The sequence below is a fragment of the Barbus barbus genome (assembly GCF_936440315.1).
Source record: "Barbus barbus genome assembly, chromosome: 23".
In the NCBI taxonomy this organism is placed as follows: Eukaryota; Metazoa; Chordata; class Actinopteri; order Cypriniformes; family Cyprinidae; genus Barbus; species Barbus barbus.
Window position 1 is genome coordinate 21,975,811 of NC_136751.1, and position 17,611 is coordinate 21,993,421.

At 38.8% G+C, this 17,611-nt stretch overlaps 1 pseudogene across 1 annotated transcript in view; it reads right to left on the reverse strand.

Annotated features, from left to right (window-relative positions):
* The window catches only part of LOC306843023 (inositol 1,4,5-trisphosphate-gated calcium channel ITPR2-like), a 92,585-nt pseudogene that overhangs the window by 60,059 nt on the left and 14,915 nt on the right, over nucleotides 1-17,611 (reverse strand). Inside the window, exons 14-34 of the transcript in view lie at nucleotides 17,172-17,330; nucleotides 16,921-17,093; nucleotides 16,129-16,248; nucleotides 15,798-15,980; nucleotides 15,439-15,646; nucleotides 14,024-14,067; nucleotides 13,776-13,923; nucleotides 12,278-12,425; nucleotides 11,975-12,162; nucleotides 11,712-11,832; nucleotides 11,536-11,587; nucleotides 7,999-8,169; nucleotides 7,794-7,860; nucleotides 7,493-7,662; nucleotides 7,247-7,337; nucleotides 6,773-6,961; nucleotides 6,275-6,515; nucleotides 5,075-5,182; nucleotides 4,784-4,915; nucleotides 4,503-4,623; nucleotides 526-677 (exon numbers count right to left, since the gene is read on the reverse strand). The product of the transcript in view is annotated as an inositol 1,4,5-trisphosphate-gated calcium channel ITPR2-like (transcript). The remainder of the gene's footprint in view (nucleotides 1-525; nucleotides 678-4,502; nucleotides 4,624-4,783; nucleotides 4,916-5,074; nucleotides 5,183-6,274; nucleotides 6,516-6,772; nucleotides 6,962-7,246; nucleotides 7,338-7,492; nucleotides 7,663-7,793; nucleotides 7,861-7,998; nucleotides 8,170-11,535; nucleotides 11,588-11,711; nucleotides 11,833-11,974; nucleotides 12,163-12,277; nucleotides 12,426-13,775; nucleotides 13,924-14,023; nucleotides 14,068-15,438; nucleotides 15,647-15,797; nucleotides 15,981-16,128; nucleotides 16,249-16,920; nucleotides 17,094-17,171; nucleotides 17,331-17,611) is intronic.

Sequence of the window (17,611 nt, forward strand, 5' to 3'; positions counted from 1 at the left end):
AATAGCTTTCTGGAAGGCTATATTTTCCAGAAAATAAGCTGCACAGGGTCAAAATTTCATTGAGCTGTTTGTTTTTTGTATATCATGAAAATCTTGACATAAATAAAACATTGCATAGTTGTATAAGTCACGTTATTATTACATTAAGAAATAAATGTAAAGTTTACACTTTACAATTTACATTATAAACACAATAAAGATGTATTTCAGTTCCCCTCACTTAAATCTTTTACATTTAATAGTATCCAGTAGATACAGAACAGGAACAGGAATGAAATGAAATTAAAAATTTAAGTATAAAACAAACATATAGGCATTCATTACAAACAACATTAATTATAAATGGCAAACTTAAATTAAATTGACTTAAACTGAAACTGAAAGTAAATAGTTGCAGCACACTTCAGATGCTGCATGAAATTCATGTTCCAGAAAATACGGTATTTGATACTGACTGGTCAGTTGCCTTTATAAAACTGTGAGATTGTGTAACAGTGAGAGTTTTAGATTTGAAGGTGACGTTACCTGTAGTTTCTCAATGATCCTGTAATCATGGGCCCCAAAAGGCTCCTTACGGGCTCCTTTCACTGCTTGCTGCACCATGCTGGTGTGTCTTAGCAACAGGGTATTGATCTGACCGTCCAGGTCCACTGGAATGGGGATTGCCGAGCTCTTAGCTGAACAGGGTTAGATGGAGATGCCTTTATAACCTTTCTGCATTTTCTTACATATAGCTTGTTAAACATATTAATATAAAACACCAATGGCAAACACTATTCTGTAATTTCCTTCTTCATTCTGGGGACATTTTTATAGTATTTTTCAGTTTAAGGCAAGAGTAAACTTGTGTGACAGTTTCCACATATAACATCTATTATTCATACATTATTCATTTATTTATTTTACAGGTTGCATATTCAACAGCCAGACCCTATTGTGATTTTTGTTTGCAGTACTTTTTGAATTAAATGTCAATCAATTTCATAAATACTGTATATAATTAAGAATGTTAAACCAGGTTTAAATTCACACCACGTGAAATTCTGAGACCTGTCTATCCAGAACTAACAACTAACCAAACAGAATTAAACCATGGAACAAGATAATCAAAAATTTCTTACGATTGCAATTAAATCGCATCCAAATTAAAAGTTTTTGCTTACATAATATTATGTATACATACATACCATACACACATATATATATATATATGTGTGTGTGTGTGTGTGTGTGTGTGTGTGTGTAATTGTACACAGAAAAAGAACATCATACCAACACCATAAAATATGGTGGTGGTAGTGTGATGATCTGGGGCTGTTTTGCTGCTTCAGGACCTGGAAGACTTGCTGTGATAAATGGAACCATGAATTCAGCTGTCTACCAAAAAATCCTGAAGGACAATGTCCGGCCATCTGATCGAGACCTCAAGCTGAAGCGAACTTGGGTTCTGCAGCAGGACAATGATCCAAAATACACCAGCAAATCCACCTCTAAATGGCTGAAGAAAAACAAAATGAAGACTTTGGAGTGGCCTAGTCAAAGTCCTGACCTGAATCCTATTGAGATGCTGTGGCATGACCTTAAAAAGGCGGGTCATGCTCGAAAACCCTCCAATGTGGCTGAATTACAACAATTCTGCTAAGATGAGTGGGCCAAAATTCCTCCACAGCGCTGTAATAGACTCATTACAAGTTATCGCAAACGCTTGATTGCAGTTGTTGCTGCTAAGGGTGGCCCAACCAGTTATTAGGTTTAGGGGGCAAGCACTTTTTCACACAGGGCCATGTGGGTTTGGATTTGGTTTTCCCTTCATAATAAAAAACTTCATTCAAAAACTGCATGTTGTGTTTACTTGTGTTATCTTTGATTTAATATTTAAATTTGTTTGATGATCTGAAACATTAAAGTGTGACAAACATGCAAAAAAAAAATTAATCAGGAAGGGGGCCAACACTTTTTCACACCACTGTGTGTATATATATATATATATATATATATATATATATATATATATATATATATATATATATATATATGTGTGTGTGTGTGTGTTTGTGTCTATAGATAGATAGATAGATAGATAGATAGATGTATATACATACATACATACACACACACACATATACTGTATATACATACATACACACACACACACACACACCCTTCCTTCCTGATATATATATATATATATATATATATATATATATATATATATATATATATATATATATATATTTATATTATATTACGTGTGTGTTTGTGTCTATAGATAGATAGATAGATGTATACACATATACAGACAGACACACAGTGCTGCTGGAAAGTTTGTGAACCTTTAGAATTTTCTATATTTCTGCATAAATATGACCCAAAACATAATCAGTCCTGAAAGTAGTCAAAGAGAACCCAATCAAACAAATGAGACAAAAACATTTTCTTTGCCATTTATTTATTTAGGAAAACGATCCAATATTGCATATCTGTGAGTGGCAAACATATATGAATCTCTTGGACTAGCTCTTAATTTAAAGGTCAAATTAGAGTCCATCTGTACAGAGGTGTTTTCAGTCAGTGCAATGACTATCAAATGCCAGAACGTGACCTGTTTTATTCAAAGAACAGGGTTCTATCAAAGTCTGATCATGTTTGTGGAAGTGAATCATGTCACGAACAAAGGAGATTAATGAGGACCTCGGAAAAAGAGTTGATCTTGCTCATCAGGCTAGAAAAGGTTACAAAACCATCTCTAAAGTGTTTGGACTCCACAAATCCACAGTCAGACAGATTGTGTACAAATGGAGGAACTTCAAGAGCACTGTTACCTTCCCGAGAAGTGGTTGACCAACAAAGATCACTCCAAAGCAGAACGTGTAATAGTCTGAAAGGTTGAAAAAGTTCCCAGGGTAACTTCTAAGCAACTAAAGGCCTTTCTCACATTGTCCAATGTTAATGTTCAGGAGCCCACCATCAGGAGAACACTGAGCAACCATGGTGTGCATGGCAGAGTTGCAAGAAGAAAGCCACTGTTCTCCAAAAAGAAAATTGCTAGCTAAAGATCATGTGGACAAGCCAGAGAACTATTGGAGAAAGGTTTAATGGCTGGATGAAACCAAAATAGAACTTATTGGTTTAAATGGGAAGCTATTATGTTCAGAGAAAAGAACACACTGCATTCCAGCTTAAGAATCTTATCCCATCTGTGAAACATGGTGGTGGTAGTATCACGGCTTGGGCCTGTTTTGCTGCATCTTGGCCAGGACAGCCTGCCATCATTGATGGAACAATGAATTCTGAATTATACCAGCAAATGCTAAAGGAAAACATCAGGCAAGATGCAACCCCAAGCAAGATGCCCCAAGCAAGAAACAACCCCAAGCATGATGCATCAATAAGCTATTCAGAATTTTTTCTACCTCATATTGCTGCTATTTAAATACCCTGTACAACTTTTTGCACATTCCTCTTATTATTATCTAAGTCAACAACATACCGACCTGCACATTTATATTTATATTTTTTATCTTTATTTTATTTTATTTTTTTCTACTTTTCTTTTTCTTAATATTTGTATACTTTATAATTGCACTGTCCTTGGAGCGGACCTGACCTACATTTCACTGCTGGTTATACTCAGTATAATTGTGTATGTGACAAATAAAAATCTTGAATCACACAAGTCATTCTGCCAAAGAATGGTTAAAGAAGAACAAAGTTAATGTTTTGGAATGGCTGAGTCAAAGTCCAGACCTTATTCCAATTCAAATGTTGTGGAAGGACCTAAACAAGCAGTTCATAGGAGGAAATCCACCAACATCACAGAGTTTAAGTGGTTCTGCACTAAGGAATGGGCTAAAACTCCTACATGTAATTGTGCAGGACTGATCAGCAACCTTCAGTTGCTGCACCAAAAGGGGGTCACACCAGATACTGAAAGCAAAGATTCACATACTTTTGCAACGCACAGATATGTAACACTGGATCATTTTTCTCAATAAATAAATGACAAAGAAATATTTTAATTTTTAAAATATTTATAATTTTTCTTTCATTGTTTGATTCGGTTCTTTGTCTTTGTCTGATAATGTTTTGGGTCATATTTATACAGAAATATAGAAAATTGTAAACGGTTCACAAACATACATATATATATATATATATATATATATATATATATATTCATTACTTTCTCATTATGTATTCAATGGAATACATTTACTAAATTCTAGAGGCTGGATATTTGAAATAGATTTGACATAAAATTGCTTCATTTTTTATTTCATTAGGTGCAAATTGCAGGAATTTAGAAATTTGAAGGAGGATGGTCATTATTTAAAAACATGTCAGCATCGAATAATTAGCTGGAAGCATTTTTTTTAGTCATGGTGAAGATACCATATGTGACTATTCATTAAAAAAACATTTAATCCACAAACCGAATCCCTCTGTCACATGGAAGCGTTATATTTGGGTTAAGACACATCACTGCCAGATGTGAAACTTACTCATGTCAGCAAGGGTTTTGATGCAACCCTCAATGTTAGTCTTCTGCAGGGAGTTGAGCCAGATGCAGTTGTAGAGTCTGTAGGCGGACTGCAGCATCTTAATGAAAGGTGCTTGATGGGCCTAACGAAGAGATAGAAATATCTCAATGTCAACCAGCATAAGTAAAGCAACATTAATATGACTGATTCATAGAGCACAGGGAGAGAAATACGTCTCCTCTTCATGTCAGACTGAGATGAAATGAGGTGAAGAACTTGTGAATTGAACATTCTCGCTCTACCTGCAGGTTGGAGGAGTTGCTGACAGAGAACTGCGAGCCGAAGAAGTCCTTGACGATGGCCATGATGGTAGCAGTGACGTATTTTTCGAGGCATGTATCAGCATGCTTCCTGTCTGTGGGGCTGTTAGACACCTACAACAACATCATCAGTTCAGGATGCTTAGGACCCACATAGCAAGCACAAATCAGTCACAGATGATCTAAACAGCTCTTTAAGCCTGTATATTATGCCTCACAAATTGTGAGGGAGGGGAACCGAGAGAGAGAGTTAGTTGGTGTCAGTTAACTCACCCTAGCCATATCTACAAGTTTCCAAATGTGATTGCTGGTGTAGATCTCCATCTCCACCTCAGTGTCCACATAGCAGTGGTTCACGTAATTTACATATGCTATTTTTACCTGCAAAAGGTATAAAAACAACAATCAAAAAGGCTTGCTGATGTCACTTACAAAGCGTCTACAGTTTTAATTGTTTTTTTTGGACATGGCACTACCATGTTTTTTTTCTGCAATGCCATAAAGTATCTTAGAGTACCAGGTAAATACCATGTACTTTGTAATCATTCAGTACCTTGGTATACTGTGGCAGTATAAGGTATTTGGATATTTAAGTCAAACTTTAAAAATATATATTTATTTAAAATTTAAAAACTATTTTTTTTTCAATTAATGTTTTGGCATGTTATTTTATCTAATGCATTGACATTCAAACGTTTTAAAATGTGTGGCCAAAAATATATATTCACTAACGTTCAAATGTTTTTAAAAGAGGTCTCTTATTCTCACAAAGGCTGTATTTTTTGGATAAAAAAATATAGGAAAAACAGTAATATTGTTAAATGATAAAAATTATAACAATAACGGTTTTCTACTTTATTATATTTTAAAGTGTATTTTTTCTTTATTATCACATTTATAAATCTTTCTAACATGCTGATTTAGTGCTCAAGAAACATTTCTTATTATTATCAATGTTAAAAATGTTTTGATATTTTGTGTGAAGTGTAATACATTTAATACATGTAATACATTTTCAGGATTCTTTGATGAATAGAAAAGAAAGTTCAAAAGAACAAAATTAATTTGAGATAGAAATCTTTTGTTATATTCTTAATGTCTTTAATTATGACCAATTTAACGCATCCTAGCTGAACAAAAGCATTACATTCTTTAAAAAAGTGACTGACCCCAAACTTTTGAATAGTAGTGCATTTTGTCTACTGATTATCAAAGCAATGTGGTATTTCCATCTGTTTTCCATCCAAGGATCAATACTGTACATGTTCTTGAGAGTTTTAACTTTTAACTTGTGATGCACTGTAATAGGATGAGCAAACATTTTGTTCTCCATTATTAGACTAATGCCATTTGATAACTTAGAAAAGCTTGTAAAAAGCATCATTACAACATAATCAACAGCTCTATCACTTTTCAAATATGCCATGGTGAACTTTTCAAGAGAACATTCAGGTAGGGTTAATGTTCCATCACCTCTGGAATGCAGCCATCGTACGTAACCACTTTGACAATATCATCAAGCGGCAGAAGTGAGTTGCACTTGAGCTCTATAGCAATGTTCTCGCCCTCGGTGCAGGCTGCCAGCAGCTCCACCAGGGTGATGTGGTATGCCAGAGCATCATTCTCCTCCCGCGGAGCTGACAATTTTTTGCAGCACCGGGAAAGAGGCACGATCATTGTAAAAAACCAACACGTCTTCTCCTCCGTTCACCAGCTACGGCTCAAAACAAACACAAAGTCTGATTTAGCTCTACAAACACATAAATTCACTTTTATCTGAAGGGAAGTTTATATGGACAAATAGTGGAGAGTGATGAAAAAATGAGTATTAAAATATTTTCAAGATTACTATCATAAAATTATTTAAAAAAATATGTGCAAAAATAGTATTTAAATATTTTGAGTATTATAAACATGATTCATGTACATATCTCCATCACACATTCATACAACTCTCAAAGTCCTTCTCACCTCATTCATACATTCCTTCACATATTTGCCATTGGCTTTCACAATGGTTTGGAGGAAGCGCAGGTACTGCACGTGACGGCCGTGGGTCTCAATGCAGTGCACGAAGTGATGCACCACGCGGTCACTGATCTCTTTGCACAGGCGGTAGTTGTTCCTGAAGATGTAGCACATGGTTTTCGCCTCCATAAGCTGAGAGAAGCAAAGAGAGAATCAAATTAAATATAATCAGAATTCCCTTTTAACACCAAATAATCTATTATTAATAGAAAGGACATGTAATGCTCATTAACAGTCTCCTCAGCTGAAATCAACTCAGTGGTGTACTCCACAGCACAGGCAATTCCTCCGCTTTGCATTTCAGGATCAAGTCTATCAGTTCCGAGTGCTTCTGTTCGGTCTTTCTCTATCCCCACCAGGTGTATGACAGCGGCGTTGGCTCCAATACAGGCCAAAGGGCTTCAGGTACTTCCATACCTGGACGACTGGCTTCTTTGCTCTTACTCTCAGGAGCAAGCAGTGGTGGAAATCACACAGCTGTTCTCCCATATTGCCCGGCTGGGCCTGGCTGTGAATTTCAGCAAGAGCCAGTTAATCCCAACTCAGTCAGTGAAGTTCATAGGTGTTATCCTGGACTCACAATTGATGATAGCTTCGCCATCAGAACACAGGGGGACAGTATTTTGCTGCTCCTCCAGCAGTTTTAAACGCAGGCCAGGTTACCATTCAGGTATTTCCTCAGACTCATGGGTATGCTGGCAGCAGCAGCTGCGGTCATACCGTTGGGCCTCCTTTCGCTTCGTCCCTTCCAGAGATGGGTGAACAGTTTTCATCTGAATCCCAGTGGGCACAGGAACAAGTTGATCAGAATTGCACAGCAAGGCCTTCTCACACTGAAACCATGGAGGAGGAGGTCATATCTGACCAAAGGGGTTGCTTCTTTTACCGGCTGGGGCGCAGGCTGTCAACACAGAGCAGTCAGAGGGCAATGGGAATCCCGGCAAAAAGGGGAGAATATAAATACCCTGGAACTACGAGCAGTGCTACTGGCACTGAAGCACTTTGCGCTGAATTTGGAAGGCAGGCATGTTCTTGTTAGATCAGACAATACATCAGTGATTTATCACATCAACCATCAAGGGGGCACAAGATCCAGCCAGTCTCTTCAAGTATCACAGGAGCTGTTGATCTGGGCCTTCCCTCGGTTGGCGAGTATCAGAGCAATGCACATTCCAGGAGTGACAAATGTGGTGGCGGACTTCTTGTCACGCCACAGACCTCCATCAGAGGAGTGGAGACTCAGCCCAGAGGTGGTGGAGATGATATGGCAGCGCTTTGGCAGAGCAGAAGTGGACTTCTTTGCCTCAGCAGCATCGACCCAGTGCCCCCTCTGGTTTTCACTAGCAGAGGAATCAGAATCAGAATCAGAATGAGCTTTATTCGCCAAGTATGTTTACACATACGAGGAATTTGTTTTGAAGAGGAAATATACAGCATGACATGAGGAGAGGGGGGAGAAAAAAAAATAATTCACAGACTATATTCTTATGAGAGTACAGTGTGAGAACAGAAAAAACACCCCAGCAACAAAAAGCACATAGTCAATCAACAACATAGTCAAACGACTGCAACAGGGTAATAATCCAGTTCTGGCTATCAGCCATCCGGGTCCTGCAGCCATTTGCGGCGCCGGTCGGACCCGCATTGTCAGGCGGGCGGAACAAAGCAGCGAAGGCGAGGGATCGGGGGTAGGAGGTTAATGCGTATCTGTGTATGTGCGTATGTGTGTGAGTGTGTGCCTGTGGAGCTGCCGCGCTGGCTTACTAATCAAATTGACTCAGTCCGCAGAATGTGATAGCGACACAGCACGTTGCTATGGAGACAACCTTGATCAGAACCCAGACAAAGTCAACAATCCGCAGGTGTCTGTAGAAGGGGTAAGGAAGGAATGTGAGAGCGTCACAACTGCAGTGCTCTTCCTGGATTGTTTCGCAACACGACCTTGTTTGAAGCCGTGCTGTTTTGGGAGCCGAAAGAAGATAAGATTGTTTAGTCTTGGTACGAGTGGCCGTATTCCATTTTTCACGGCACCTCTCTTTGTCCATTCTGGTCTCCAAATCCATCAATTTTTCTTTTCAAATCCGAAAGCTTCTCCGTGATGGTATCCATATTGCGGTTAATAGTCTCAGTTTCAGAACTGACCGCTCTTCCCACAGCTTCGATCATAACGGGCAGCCTAGTGAGGCTTTTGACAGCTGTACCCGTTTCCTGAATTTTACGATAACCCAGGGCAAATCCAATCAGCAGAAGACCAGTTATCATGGTTCCGAATGGGTAGATATCTTCAATGTCCTCCACGGAAAGAGCCGCCAGACACACGACCCGCCACCTTTCCCATGCGTCCATCGTATATCCAGCTGCGAAAGTTCCGCTGGGACAACCAGGTTCCCCCGAACCTAAACTTCTCGTCGAGAAAATTGTGTCAATTGCATTGAGAGACCAGTTGATCAAATCCATGATTTTTCAGTTTGGAGAGCAGTGCAGAGAGAGGCTCTCAAGTATTAGATAATAGACGAGACGAGACGAGAGAGCAAAGCAGGGAAGGGAAGGGAGGACAGGAGGGGAGAGAAAAATGCGACCGCCTTCGCAAAGAGCCAAACGAGATCCAGTCCTCTGAGGCAGGATGCTCTAGCCCGGGTCAGGGACACCACAGGCTACTGCTAGTAGCGCCAAACTGGCCAGGGAGACCCTGGTTTCCAGTGATGTACAGGCTCTTAGAAGGGGAGCCCTGGAGCCTTCCCAGGAGGAGGGATCTCCGCCACCAGTTGGGAGGTTAGATTTGGCACCCAAATCCAGAACGCCTACATCTCTGTGTTTGGCCTCTGAAGGGCCAGAACCACTTTTGAGAGTCTGTGATCAAGATGTACAGAACACCATAGTGAACTCTAGAGCGCCTTCCACCAGGAGTGCTTATGCATATAGGTGGAAATTCTTCTCTAATTGGTGTAGGGAGCAAAGAGTGTCCCCAGAGGTACGTCCTGTCCCCTTGGTGTTACAGTTTTTGCAATCTTTGCTGGAAGAGATTCGGCAGCTTCTACCTTAAGGGTCTATGTGGCGGCAATTTCAGCACTTCATGTACGAATAGATGGTCAGACATTGGGATCTCATGCCTTGGTTACTCAATTCCTTAGAGGTGCGCAGTGACTGCGCCCCCCTCAGTCCATTCGGGTACCCTCATGGGACCTGAGCCTTGTCTTGAATTCTCTTACATTACCTCCGTTCGAACCTCTGGAGCACAGTGACTTGAAGTGGCTCTCATTGAAGACAGCTTTTCTCTTGGCCATTACTTCGGCTAAACGAGTGAGTGAGTTACACGCATTATCAGTTAGCACAACTTGCATGCACTGGAATGCTGATGATTCAGTAGTGATGTTGTGGCCAAACCCAGCATTTCCCCCCCAGAGGCTCTCTGCCCTGTTTAGAAATCAGGCTATTGAGATGGCAGTATTTAATCCTCCAGGGTTGGATACACAAGGAGGAAGTGAATTCAGACTTTTGTGCCCAGTAAGGGCTCTCCGTGGCTACATCAGGGCCACAAAAGATTTTCGGCAATCCAAATTTTTCTCTGTTTTGGGGGGCCGAAAAGAGGTCAGCCCCTCTCAAAGCAAAGATTGTCACATTGGGTAGTTGAGGCTATCACCCATGCTTACACGTCTTGTGGATGTCCATTGCCATCGGGAGTGAGATGTCATTCAACAAGAAGCATCTCAACGTCTTGGGCGGCATTAAAAGGTGTCCCTTTAAGTGACATCTGTGCGGCAACTACATTGTCATCTACAAACACATTTTCCCAATACTACAGGATTAATGTGGCTGCATCGGATACTTTTGAAACAGCTGTCCTGTTGGGACCCTCAACTTTTTAGAGGTAAACAGGACCTCCTCGTGACCTTGTGGTTACAAGTCATCCAGTGTGAAGCACTGCCTCTGGCGGTCAGTAAGAACAAAATAGAACGAGAGTTACGAATGTAATTGCGGCTCCATGAGTACCGCCAGAGTTTTCTGTCACTCGGAGTCAAGGCGAGAAGATTCCGTAGGGACAGTCTGCAGGAAGTCACAGGGTTAAATAGGGGAGGACCCCGAGTCAATTTTTTAAAGGGGGGGGGGGGGGGGGGGGGGGTTATTTATGCTACCGATCAAAATTTAAGGTCAGTAACATTTTGGTTTGCTTAAAAGAAACAAAATACTTTTATTAAGCAAAAATGCATTAAATTGATCAAAGGTGAAACAACTTGTAACAAATTGTTACAAAAAAAAAAAAATCAAATAAACGCTGTTCTTTTGAACTGTCTATTTACCAAATCCTGAAAAAGGCATAATTTCCACAAAAAAAATTAAGCAGCACAACTGTTTTTAACACTGATAATAATAAGAGATGTTTATTGATCACAAAATCAACCATTTTTGAAGGACAGAATGATTTCTGAAGGATCTAAGTAATGTAATGACTGCTGAAAATTCAGCTTTGCCATCATATGAATAAATTGTGTATTAAAATATACTAAAACATAAAACAATTATTAAAAATTTTAATAATATTTCTTATTACTTATTACTGTATCGACAGTCTGACTTCTATTCAATACGTTAAACAAAAAAAAAAGGTAGTATCGGTGCTGATAGTGATTCAGGTATCACAATTCAATCATATTTTATACACCAAACAGAAAATAAAACAAACACACTGCAAGAAATCATTCCCTCACCTTCCCGAAAACATATTCCCTGCTTTCTCCGCAATCTCCTCAATGTTTGGCTCTGGAACATACCACAGTAATATTAAAACATACACACACATACCCCTGAAACCAAAAGTAAACTAATCAACTGCATGGTGTGGCTGGAAATGAATTTATATTACTGTATGTCATGAAACTCTCACCAGCCATGACAGGAACTTCTGTCACTGAAGCAGAAGTGTCCAAAGTCTGGCCGCCAAACTCTTTTTTATAGATAGACAGCAGATAGGTGATGCGGTAATCGAGATGCACATTCAGAATGAACTATAACTAGAAAAGACGACATGAAAAAGGATGCCTACATTTAACAGAACCTCCTAAACTTTCTTCAACATGAACTTGAGTTTTGTGTTGTATAACTGATAAATTTAGTTCATTGAAATGCAACAGTCTACAAGGGCATCACCTGCAGAATCTCAATAATCCTGAGCTTGGTGTCCATCACCATGATGTTCTCGTTGTCAGGGAGACAGGTTTGCTTTCCGTGGATTGGCTGAGCATCAGGGAGACAGTGGGGCATCATCAAGCCTCTGCTCAGAACCATCTGAGTCACCATCTCACCCACACCGTGGATGGTACGCATGACATTATTACCCACACAAAAACAGCATGAAGTGTTACACCGCCTCAAGGACAAGCAGCTATTGTCTTGCAAAACAAACACTGAAGCAGCAAACACTGAAGACAGCTTTAAAATGGGGTTTCTCACCTCCCTCAGGGCTCTTGTTGAGTTTGAACATAGATGTGGAAGTGGGTTGGACAATGTCCAGGATGGCCAGCAGGGAGCGCGTGAGGCACAGCAGCTCATTAAAGCTGTAGAAGCCAAAGCAGACCAGGTTACGTGCCAGGTGGACCACCTGTTTGAATGACAGAAAGAGGAAAAGCCATTAAAATTAAAAGAGTTAGAGACTGAATCATTAGTATTCTGGTAGAGCTAATGCAGCCAATCTGCTCTGCTCTGTCCTCTGGACACATCACATAATACGCTCAAGAAAAACATCAAACCTGGCTGGCACACAAATACAAAAAACAGACACACGAGCATGAAGCACAACATTAGTGAGTTACAAGCACCATGTGACTGATTCACTAAAAAGAACAGGCTCATAAGGACTACACTCTTTGCGCTTTATGTTTTTGATGCACTACAAACAACCAATTCAATTGTTTGGAATCAGTTTGACTAACCTAAAAATGGCTCATAAATCATTTTGGAATACACTGGTGTGCTGTATTTTTTGATTCACTAAAAGAATCATTCACTCAGGAATCAGTTGGACTACACCAGTCAGGCTGTATGGATGAATTTGATTCACTACAACTTTTATAGTGTGGGAATCAGACCAAACTTATCGTGCTGTGTTTTTGATTCACTAAATAGAACCAAATCTTTAGAGTCATTCACTCAGGAATTGGTTGGACTACACTAGTCACGGTTAAAAGATGGATATGATTAATTAAAAAGCAGATAATCATAGTGATTAGTTCAAGAATTTTGATTCACTACAAAGAACCAACTCATTTGAGTCAGTTGTTCAGGAATTGGTTGTACTACACTGTTTACACTGTATAAATAGATTTGATTAACTAAAAAAAAAAAAAAAACAGATTATAAGGGTCATTAATTTGGGAATTGGACAACACTGGTTGTTCTGTATGTTTTTGATTCACTAAGTAGAACCATTTGTTCAGGAATCAACTGGAGTACAACAGTCACATTGTATGGATGGATTTGATTAATTAAAAACACATTATACTCCAAGAATCATAGGTTTGGAAATTGAACTACACTGTTTGCTCTGTATGATTCTGATTCTCTACAAAGAACCAACTCTTTTGCTTGGGAAACTGTTGGACCATATGCTGTATGGATAGATTTGAATAATCAAATTTATTTGGCAATCAGACTACACTGGTTGTGCTGTGATTTGATTCATTAAATAGAACCTACTCCATTGTATCAATGGATTTGATTCACTAAAAAAAGCAGCTTATAAGAGTCATTAGTTCAAGAGCAGGAAAACACAGTTTGCTCTGTAAGGATAAATTTGATTTACTAAAAAAAACGGCTCTTTAATGTCATTATATGAATAAATCTGAAATCACTTATATATATATATATATATTTCAGAGTATTTATGGTGCTCTGTTCACATTGATGGAAGACTGCATGTGTGAAGCGTTAATGGACCCAAACATCATCTCACCTCAAGGGTCAATTCATTCTTCTCTCTGTCTCCAAAGGGATCAGGCTGACTGACCACATCTTTGAGATATTCATCCACAAAATGCATAGTAGGGGCAAACTTTCTCTTCATCTCCTCTCTGGATGTGTCTCTGAATTCATAGTCATACCTGTGCAACAAATGTACATTCAGACAAGCCAAACAACACAGTCAAAATAATGCCATATAATGCTAGAAGCACCAGTGGCAAAGAGTGATTCCCATCTTACTCATTGACAGAGATCTTGGAAGGTATCTCAGTCCAGAGACGCACATTAGTGATGCGCGGGTCGTCTCGTAACCCGCGGACCCCGCGGGTAACCCGCGGGTCGGGTTGGGGCGGGTAAAGAAATTGTCACTTTATTTGCGGGGCGGGTTGGGGCGGCCCACATGGAAAGAACCTATATGAGGATATATGCGCATATATGAAACCTATATGCAGTATATATGCACATATATGATAACATATATGCTGCATATCTGCATATATATGCCACATATAGGCAAAATTGAGTTGCATATATGTGCATATAAAGGCCATATAGGTCTCCTGTATTGCTTCTTTTTATCCACATATAAGCCCTATATGTACATGTAAATGTAAATTTCGACATTTTGGGCTTTTATTTATGTTGTCTAGCAGCTATGGATTTTAATAATTTTACTAATATATAGGTAAACATATAGGTGCATATATGCACACATATATATACACACATGCATATATGTACATATATTATAGGAAAACGGCCAATTTTATATATGTCACATATATTAAAAACATATATCAAAACCTATATTAAAACATATATGTTTATATAGGTTATTTCCGTGTGGGGGGTCATTAAAAAAAATAAAAAAATAAATAAAAAAATCAATGTATGTTGCGTGCAATTCCCTATAGCCTATATTAAATATTTGGGAATATCTATTTTCATGTTTTATTAAGTTCTTTGATAAGGTTACGTCACGTGACAAGTCACGAAAGCGCCAAGCAGCTACCGCTGCCAGTCACAACAAAAACAAAGAAATAAAAGTGAATATGGAAGACGAGGTGCGGGAGAAATTGTATCCCAGCCACAAGCGCATCAAGCGAGCGCACATTCAGCTCTGCTGGCCGGGTGCTGGAGTCCAGGCGAAATAGATTAAACCCCGGTACAGTGGGTGCCATTCTTTTTTTGCACAGCGAACGTAAAAACGCTAAATGAACATTTCCGTGTGATAAATGAAAAAAAAAAAAAAATGTCAGTGGTTATTTAGCGTAGGCTGTAAACTGTAGGCCTGCCCTATACAAATCTAAAATAAAAAAATGTTTAGCCTAGATTACAAACGCTGCTTTGTAAATGTTTAAAATGTGTATCATTATCTTGTTATTAATATGACCTGATTTATCGTTCATATTCATAATCATATGTTGTTGCCAGTTTACAGGGCGATGTTTCCAAGCACTTTCAGGCTGAAATAAAGGCTGTTTTCATTTGAATTACAGTACCTAGTATGTCTATTTAATGGTTGTGGGTGCTGGGCGGGGCGGGTTGTAAAAATATATACAGTGGTGCGGGGCGGGCTGGGGCGGGCCAAATAATTTCATAAAAGCGGGACCCGCGGGTTGGAAAAATACCCGACCCGCGCATCACTAACGCACATAGCGAACAGGAACCACGGCCTCCTGCGGGTCGCAGTCCACATGCATGTGCAACATTAGACGACAAAATGAGGCACGCAGGTTGTAAGGCAAGCAGTCATCAAACATGCAGCGGAGGATTAGATCTACTGGCAGCTGATTGGAAATTTGATTGATGGCCAGATACTGCCGGTCCAGGCACATTTTAGCAAAAAGATTGAGTTGACACCTGAGAATGGATAGACAATCGCATGTACTCCAATTAAAAAAAAATCAAAGAGCCTGCTTAGAAGATAAAATAAAATAAAAAAATAATAGAATAAAAAATTAAACAAATAAATAAAATAAAATGTCTTCCAAAGATGTGACTGAACTCTCACCTGTAGTAGGTAATGATGTCAACATCCAATTTTTGTCTATCCTTGGCATCCTACGCCAGGTGGCAGATGGACTTTCCATGAGGCTCTTTGTGGTTATCAATCCAGTACAGCCATACCTCTTCATCACCACCATCCTCCTGGATTAAAGTTGACTCCAGAGAGGTCTCTGTGTGTGGGATCAGTCTAAGAAAAGACAAACACAGTCATACAGTATATCTTAACATAAATGCAAAATGACCTTGTCACTATTAGAGTTATTAGAGTTTCATCCCATAATTCTGTGTCATTGTTATATAGCTAATCTCAGCAGTCAACACAGAGCAGATCTCACTTGGTCTGGATGAGGATGTCTGCGTTGGTGGGGTTCAGCATGAATTTGCAAATCAGCTCCTGAGTGACAGGAATGGCTGTTTTGTTGGAGACGCACAGGTCAGACAAATAATCCAGAAACCTGGGGGAAAAAATGCACAATAAAATATATATAGTTTACTTTGAGACCACCTCTAACCAATGAGAATCACAACTGAACGAAACACTACTGTTCAAAAGTATCAGATTTCTCTCTTTTTTTAAAGAAATTAATTAACTTTTAACTTTCTGTTCATCACAGAATCCTGAGAAAAATGTATCACTGTTTCCAAAAAAATATTTTGCAGCACAACAGTTTTCAACACAGATAATAAAAATGTTTCTTGAGCAGCAAATCATCATATTATAATGATTTCTGAAGGATCGTGTGACACTGAAGACTGGAGTAATGATGCTGAAAATTCAGCTCTGCCATCAAAGGAATTAATTATCTTTTAAAAAATAAAAAAAAGTTATTTTAAATTTTAATATTTCAAAACATAACTAATTTGGAATCTAAATGGTACTAATATGACAAATAGATCTTATTGGGGAAAAAAATATGCTAAATTTTTGTTTATCCAGCAGAATATTACAGTATGTGTCTTAAAGAATTTTTAAATCACTTGTTTGATCCCAATAAATTGGTTCCAAATTACAAAATCCATTCATTTTCCTTAAAGATTATTTTCCATTCATTAATTCCGATAGCATTTTCTGCCTGTACTGGTTAGTGCCAAACATTTGAGTGGGTGTCTAAATCTCTGGGTCAGACCTGGGCTCTTGGTTCCTGCGCAGAAGTTTGACAAATGTCTCAATATCACGTGCAGTAATGTGTTTCTCTAACAGCTTGCGGTTGTTGTGCAGAAGAGCAGTGATTGTATCTTCAGCCAGGATCTCATAGCCAATTTGAGCCTGCATGACGGAAAAATTCTTGGCCATGTACTCCTGTGGGAAAGAGGACACATGTATTACTCTAATGAACAACCCCAATAATTCAAACTGATCATTGAAGATGTTCCTTGCCTGATTCTTGCGGTAATCTTGTTGGGAATGGCGCAGAATTCTGTAACACAGTTGTAGCATGTACTTAAACTGAGCATTGCACTTCTCCCCCATATCTTCCAGCTTCGGCATGGACGAGTCTTTAATCTCAGAAAATGGGGCTTTAAGAATTCCAAAGATCTGCAAACATAAAAATTACAGTCAGAAATTACAGCAATCAATTTTTCTTTTATGCCAAAAATCATTAGGATATCAAGTAAAGATCATGTTCCATGAAGATATTTAGCAAATTTCTTACCGTAAATATATCAAAACTTCATTTTTGATTAGTAATATGCATTGCTAAGAACTTCATTTGGACAACTTTAAAGGCAATTTTCTCAATATTTAGATTTTTTTGCACCCTCAGATTCCAGATTTTCAAATAGTTGTATCTCGGCCAAATATTGTCGTAACAAACC